This window comes from Halichoerus grypus, chromosome 1, assembly GCF_964656455.1.
Source record: "Halichoerus grypus chromosome 1, mHalGry1.hap1.1, whole genome shotgun sequence".
In the NCBI taxonomy this organism is placed as follows: domain Eukaryota; kingdom Metazoa; phylum Chordata; class Mammalia; order Carnivora; family Phocidae; genus Halichoerus; species Halichoerus grypus.
The window spans coordinates 113773056-113781420 of record NC_135712.1 but is presented as its reverse complement, the minus strand read 5'-3'; the positions used below and the strand labels follow the sequence as shown (position 1 = coordinate 113781420).

General features: G+C 37.5%; 1 pseudogene; it reads right to left on the bottom strand.

The window, feature by feature from the left end:
- On the bottom strand, positions 1-1196 carry LOC118548042 (tubulin alpha-1A chain-like; annotated as a pseudogene).
- Between the last annotated feature and the right edge of the window lie 7169 nt (positions 1197-8365).

The following is an 8365-nucleotide window of genomic DNA, read 5'->3' as shown; positions in this document are numbered from 1 at the left end:
TTAGTATTCCTTTCCTTCTTCACCCTCTCCTTCAACAGAAACCACACCAATCTCCTCATAATCCTTCCCAAGGGCAGCCATGTCCTCATAGGCCTCAGAATACTCTCCTTCCTCCATGCCCTCACCCACATACCAGTGAAGAAAGACATACTTGGCATACATCAGGTCAAATTTGTGGTCCAGGTGAGCCCGGGCCTCAGCAATGGCTGTGGTGCTGCTCAGCATGCACACAGCTCGCTGTACTTTGGCCAAGTCTCCGGGTACCACGCTGGAAGTCTGGCAATCGGTGCCAACTTTGAAGCCAGTGGGCACCAGTCCACCAACTGGATGGTACACTTGGTCCTGATGGTGGCAATGGCAGCATTGACATCTTTGGGAACCATATCACGAGGGTACCACAGGCAGCAAGCCTTGTACTTACCATGGTGAAGGTCACATTTCACCATTGGTTGGCTGGCTCAAAGCACACATTGCTGATCTCTGCTACAGAAAGCTTCTCTGGTTCTCAGCAGAGATGACAGGAGCATATATGACTAGAGGAAAGTGGATATGGGGATAGAGCACCCGGTGGTCTGGAATTCTGTCAGATCGACATTCAGGGCTCCATCAATTCTTAGGGAGACAGTGATGGAGGACACAATTTGACCTATCAACCTATTCAGATTAGTGTAGGTTAGGCATTCAATATTAAGGTTTCTACAACAGATGTCATAGATGGCCTCATTGTCTACCATGAAGGCACAGTTTGAGTGCTCCAGGGTGGTGTGGAAACCTGGGGGCGGGGGGGCGGCTGGATAAATGGAGAGCTTCACCTTGGACTTCTTGCCATAATCGACAGAGAGAGGTGATGAGAAGGTCAGTGATCTCCTTCCAATGGTGTAGTGTCCCTCGGCATAGTTATTAGTAGAATCTTCCTTGCCTATGATGAGCTGCTCAGGGTGGACAAGCCAGCAGTAGGTGCCATTGTGAACTTCATCAATGACTATGGGCTCCAGGTCTACAAATACTGCCCTGGGCACATGCTTGCCAGCACCCATTTCACTGAAGAAGGTGTTGAAGGAGTCATCTCCCCCCAGTGATCCTGTCACTTGGCATCTGACCATCAGGCTGGATGCCATGTTCCAGGCAACAGAGCTCTCAGCAGGCATTGCCAATCTGGACCCCAGCGTGGCCAACATGGATGGACAGGCATTCATGCATGGCTGCTGCTTTGTGGCTGCCGAGCAGATGGTGAAGAAGAAGAGGAGAGGTTGTTGCCTCTGACAGTGTGACTCTCAAATGGTTGATATAAGAGAACCTCTTAATTCTATTCTTAAAATTCGGCTATTTTGTTTAGTCTGTACATATAGAAATTCTCTTTCCTTGGCTGCTCTATCAATTATTTCATACGTGAATCAATGAAAATATAAGATTTAATAAGCACCTTCAAGGCATAGTTCTATGCATGTAAGGCAAAATCTCATAGATTACAATGCAGTTGGGAAGATAAATTACTACATGTGTTCTGAATAGGGTAGTAGCTCAATACTAGTGACTGAAGGAAAAAAACCACAAAAAATAAGTGATATATAGCCAACTGTGTCTCATAAGCAGAAAAAAATAAAAACATACTAGAAGTTCTGCACAAGGACCATCCATCCATTCTGTGTTGATGTATTAGAGAGATTTTATTGAAGAATGAATAGAGATAAGGCAGAATGAAAAAGAGGAGAATTCCGGGTATAGGGAGTATATAAATAAGTTCTTGGGAGAGTGTTTGGGCAGTAGATTATATAAAATGGATCAAATAAGTTGGAATAGAATAAAAATAAGACTGTCCAGAAGGCTTAAGCTCTAATAACAGAGACTTAAATACCCAAGTGAATAAAGATGGACTCTGGCCAATGCAAGATGAATAGCTGCTAAAAGATTTCTAAGAAGTATAAAGGGGAAAGAAAAATTTGAAATTATAAAAACTTCATTTAATAAAGATCAACCAGGAAGTCAAGTGCAAAAAAGAGAAAGAGTTCTGAGCTCCCATATAACTTAAACATTGATAATTTTGAGACATCTTTAAAAGCCCGTCTCTCATCTTAAATAATATGTTTGCACTTCTTCGCAAACTTTTATACTGGTATTCCATAAACCATAAAGGAACAGAAGAATTCTGGCTCAATCACTTTTCTATTTCTAGGTCACAAAGCCAGTATTTAATTTGGACTAAATAGTGGCTTGGTCATTTCACAGCCAGTAAGGAAAAGCACAACAACATTTAGAATGGGACTTTTCCTGTTATAATCTTGGCTAAAGCCACATTGCTTATGCTATTGGTTGCTAATCCAAATGACACAATCCAAAGATAAGTACTACACACATCATAATGGGATTGATGAAAAGAAAGCCAAACTAACCCAGCGACCATTACTCACTTGAAAACTATATAGATTAAGGCTAAGGGTGTATCAATAAGGACCAGATTTCTTTAGGTGAAGGAATTTGTGAGAATAAAGATAACTGTCAGGATTTCCCTCTCCTCCTTGTAGATACCCTTAAAGTACATTAGAAAGCTCTAAAAATCCTTGAAGAGATTAGGAGAAATTGGGGTCAAGGAGGAGAAATTAACTTCTTTTACTCCCTGATTGCATGTTCCTGAGCTCAGAAACCCAGGGTGTTGCTGCCAGGGTGGAGACTATTGACATTTTAGGAGAGCTTGACCTGTTGCCCCCTAGAGTTTTGGCAGCCAAGACACTGCAACTTGACTCTCACATTGAAAGTTTTGAAGCTGGAAGGATGCCTGGAGTACCCACCTGTACACAAATGAGGTAAAGAGAAGAGAAGTCATAGTAGAAGCAAGCTGAAATTCTACAATTTGACAAACAAGGGGGTTTACATTCCTTTGAGTCAAGTGGATATTGTGGAAAATAGCTAGGCTGAAGTACTATTGAAAGTATTGCCCCTCCCTCACCAATTAAAAAAAAAAAAAAAAGGATACTTGTCATAGTGAGGACCTAGTATGTAAACTGCCAGAGGCACTAGCTGAGAGTGAACTCAAAAGGTCAGCTCAGGATTGCCACATTTTTGCCAGAGAATATATAATAGTGCAGGTCACCATGGGGTGGGTAGAGAGGAGTGGTTCATAAAGAATCCAATAATACGCTTCATAAAAGTACAAGTGTTTGGATGTCTGCCATGACAGAGGGCAAAAACCAGCCAGTGTGAGCCAAGAAGGAATAGCCAATAATTCCACCTACTCAAAAGACCTTTTATCACCTCGAGGCCTTCTTCATTATGCTTTTGTTCTTGAAAGAATGAAGAGGATGAGGAGAAAGAGAGGAAGTGCAAAGTGAAGGCAGGGGTGGATTTACCTTAAAACTAATGAAACTCAAACTTCAGAGCCCCTCATTTGCACAGATCTCCTTGGGATGCCAGGGACCATATTTTGTATTATTAATTTGTCGTATTTTTTGTAAAGGGGGTGCCCCTCCCCAAATTGTAAATGCTTTAGTTTCCACAAAACCTAGATAAAATTAAGAGATAATGCATGTCCCTTTCCTTGATGCTACTTGCCTAGCCATATGTTAGACTAGATTGGGGGTAGTAGTTAAATGGAAGGAGAAATTGATGTTTTGATATGAGTTGGGCTGAAGTTTTTAATATCTGAAATTAAAACACCTCTAATATCTGAAAGTAACTGTAAACTCATGGGATAGGCTTGAGTTGCCATCAAAAGGCAAGGGAAGGGAGATCAGAAAGAAGGTTGAAAGGTTGTGGAGTAGAGAGAAAGATAAGCTGCTTCCTGGTGTACTTTAGCAAGTTTAACCCATTGAATATTTATATTTTGTTAAGAAAAGGAAATACGGACAGTTTTATGGTGAGATTTAAATGTAATTGGGAAAGAAGGGAACTGAACTCCTTCCTTCCCATTTGCATGTTTCATATTGGGACCAAATTTTTATCCTTAGAGCCCAGATTCTAGAGTGATTCAAGGGAAGATGGCTTACGTGCACACACACACACATACACACATGCACACACACAAATATATATACATATATATTTAGAAAGAGAGAGAGAGTGCACATGTGGGCAGTAGGTGGGAGGGGAGGGACAGAGGGAGAGGGAGAGAGAAAATCTTAAGCAGGTTCCACATTCAGTGAGGAGCCCGATGTGGGGCTGGATCTCACAACCCTGAGGACATAACCTGAGCCAAAATCAAGGGGCAGATCCTAACTGCCTGAGCTACCCAGGCTCCCACACACACAAATATTTCTAACCAACATCTGTCTGGTAAATCTGTAGCAAATTTATGGGAAAATTACTCTAAAATTCCCAGCCTCATGCTGGTATCATGCCCAAAGAAATCATTAAAAAGGTGAGAATTTTATATTTTTGCCTCATGTTTACACTAATATAAATGAAATATTTGTACCTAGATGAATGACATATTTTGTTACTTCGGGAAAAAAATGCTCATTTTGCCTAAGAAACTTTTCTACTTCTATGTACAAATAGATATTGTTGACATGTTTATCATCTGACAATAAATAGCTTCCTTTAGTTTACAATAAATGGAAAGAGAAGAAATGTTCTCGAAGGAAAGGAAAACAAAGCAACAGATTGTTATACTAGTAGTAATAAAATTTAATATGTAAAGTGCAAAAAAAAACTCTGAGCTAAAATTAGATCAGATAGTGAAACTTTGGATTTTGAGTATGTAGAGTATATTATTTCATATAGCTATAATATTGTTGTGTTCTTATTTATCAGAATATCCATGCACATATTATAATTTGCCCCCCTCTAGTTATAATCAGCTCATCCTTTATGTGAGATATGTCATTTTTTTCTTCTTAGAACATTGTGCCCTCAAGTCACATTTGTTATACTTCTGGTCCCATCATAAACCCTTTGGAATACAGAGTGCTATTGATTTGAGTTTCCATTTGGATTTCTTCCAGAGCTATTGCTTTGACAGCAGCATATGAAATAACAAAATTGGCATGGGCTGGTTTAACTCCATGGCTAACTCTGTTGTTTTCTGTTGATGCTAAGTGTGTGGCATAGTTGAAAATGTAATCTACAATATCGTTCTTTTATGCAAGCAGATTACATTATATATAATTTAGCATTTATCTTTAGTTATATTCTGAGGCTTCATACATTTCAGTAAACATCTCTTTTATAGCTTTTGATAGATAATTGATAACAATAGAGTATTGAAAATAAAGAAGCAGAAATGATAGCACTCTCATTCACTAGCTACACATAATAGCCAGCCTTGGTTTTTCTTTTTTATAGTGCAAGTAGTTTTCTGGCAAAGGCAGTAACATGATTTGGGAAATTGAGATTCTCTTTGTATTGCTATGATACCAAATAAGGGTAAGCATCTTGGAATTAATATAACTTAAAGGAAGACAGAGGATGTTAGGTAACATCAGAGTACTTCTGAGATGAATGTATCAGAATACTGTTGGGGAACTCCTTGTCTTGCTTTAACTTACTAAAGCATCATTCTGGAAGCACACTTCTAAAAAATGTCAGTATTTGGTAAAAACACATAGTGATGAAGTATGATGTTTATTCCTGTAACCTGGATGTCAGCCCAGGTGCCCTGTACGTCTAGATTTAAGTAAAATTGCCTCAATTCCTTTTTTACACAAGATGTCATTGAATCCTGAACTCCCGAGTATCTTATAACTACACCTAATTCCCCATTTCTTGATTATGTTACTTGTAAAATGTATCATTTCACTTGTAACAATAAAAGAAAAACAACAGATGGATATCATGATGAGAATTTGATGACTGGTAGACTATCAAAAGGCAATTCTTTCAATTTCAACTTTGTGAAGAGACAAATATTTTATTAGTTTACATTTTTAAAATATGTGAACCCTTATTAATAGCTACGAAGGGTCAATTTGAAATGCTAATAATTTGTTAATGTTTAAAAAATTAAAAATCTTCTAAAATTGAATATAAATAATTAAGCCTCCGGTTATTTGAGGAAAAAAAGAGAACACAGTGTTTTATTAAACTGGCCCCTCCCTTTTTTGTCAATAAGCTGATATTCAAGTAGTAAATAACAACTAATCCATAAGCTTAAATTCTGATCCTAAATCCTCTGAGATTCTGTCCAAGCACTGTTTCCCCATATTGTGACCAGCTGGATTCCACGAGGCTGAGTCTGCTTTTACTCTACCTGTACCCGCATCTATTTTATTTATACTTTTCTCCTTTCAACAGTATTAATGCTGAGAATGACAACCTTTGTTCTAAGTACTTAGTAAAACTTAATTTTAAAAGATGAGCAAAAGACTTGAACAGGCACTTATAAAGGAAGATATATAATTTCCAATAAGTGCATGAAAAGGTACTCAACATCATTAATTATCAGGAAAATGTTAAAACTGTAATGAGATACCCACTGGAATAGCTAAGATTGAAAAGTGTTAGCAAGAAAATGGAAAAACTAAAGCTCTTGTACATTGCTGTTGAAATAGAAAATTTTACAACCACTTTGGAAATTGCTCAGGTATTTTCTCAGAAAATTAAACATGTATCTATCCTACCATCTTAAAGTTCCATTTGGAATTCTGAGGCCAGATAACTAAACAAGCCTCTAAACTAAACAATGAGAATGAACTACTATTACATGCAAAAATATGGATAAATCTTACAAAGGTTCTGTTGAGCCAAAGAAGACAAATACCAAAAAAAAAAAACAAACAAACAAAAAAACCCTAGTTATGATTCTATTTTTATAAAATTCTAAATAAAAACTAATTGATGGTGGATAGAAATCAAAAATAATTTTCTAATCTTTGAAACCAAACCAATGACTGGGAAGAAGTAGAAGGAGGCTTCCAAATTATAGATTATATTTACATTTATTGATTTGGGAGGAAGTCACAGGGGTATGTTTACTTGGTAAAATTTTATCAAGCAGAGTTTTGTAAGTTGGGTCTTTTTTTGTGTACATACAGAAAGTCAATTTTTTAAAATGCTTTTCAGTACTATAACCAACAGATGCCCCAAAATATGATAAGGAAAGCTTATATGCTTTTCTTACACAAGAGTGGCCTAGATCCTCGTTCAAAACCTTCTCACCTTTACTTTACATACAGTGCATACTAAATTGCCTTTTCTTGATTTCAAAACAATAGGGAGGTTTACTGTCAACAGAAAGATAAGTCAATGAACCTAAGAAAACCAAACACATTAGCACTCAAAATGTACAGAAATCTGGAGACATAAAGTTCTTAGATTCTCAATGCTCCTAAAATAGCTTACAATATTGCAAGATAATAGTGTAACAAATATTCAGCATGATAATTTTCAATCAACAATAAAAGCTTAAATTATTCATTCAATAAATTAATTTAACTACATTTTATATTAACTCTTACCTGGCATGGGAAGCATATATGAAATATCTGGCATGGGAAGTTACAGTGACTACAATGGGCAAGTTCTTTGCTTTCATGGAGCTTGTGCTTTAGTCAGGGAAACAAAATAAAAACAGGCAAACAGGGCGCCTGGGTGGCTCAGTTGGTTAAGCGACTGCCTTCGGCTCAGGTCATGATCCTGGAGTCCCTGGATCGAGTCCCACATCGGGCTCCCTGCTCGGCAGGGAGTCTGCTTCTCCCTCTGACCCTCCCCCCTCTCATGTGCTCTCTCTCATTCTCTCTCTCTCAAATAAATAAATAAAATCTTTAAAAAAAAAAAAACAGGCAAACAAATGCATAAGGTCATTTCAGATAATGCTAAGTACTAGGCAAAAATAGAATGATGAGATCAGAGAAATGACATTTGGTCCGATACATGAATGAAAGGTAATGGTTTGTGTAAAAGCCACGAAATAAGTTAGATGTGTTCAAGGACAGAGAGCATACAAGTATGGATGAAATATGGTAACTTTGGGTGGCAGGGGTGGGGAGCTGGGGGTGATGAAGATGGGGAAAGAACTGAAGTCAAAGGAGGAGGCAAGATACAGATCAGGTAAGGTTTAAAGGCACGTTTTATTTTATGTATGAATTTAAATTACCAGGGAGTCTTGAGCAGGAATGATGTAAAATAATCTGATTTGTATGTATATTTTAAAATTAATTTATGTAGAGAATGGGCTGTTGTTGGGGGTAAGTGGGAGCATGGTACCAATGATGTCTTCTGAACTATTTTGATTTGTGACAAAGAGAAATAGGAAATCGTGTTTATAAATATAACTGGTAAAGATGATAAGTTGTATGGCTAATTGTAGGTATCTTTAGCTATGCTGATAAGTCACAGATCTGGTATGATATATTTCCCAAGTTTCATAAAGAACATGTAAGCCTAATTTTAAGACAAATGAACCCAAGACAAGTAAAGACATATTTATATTAAT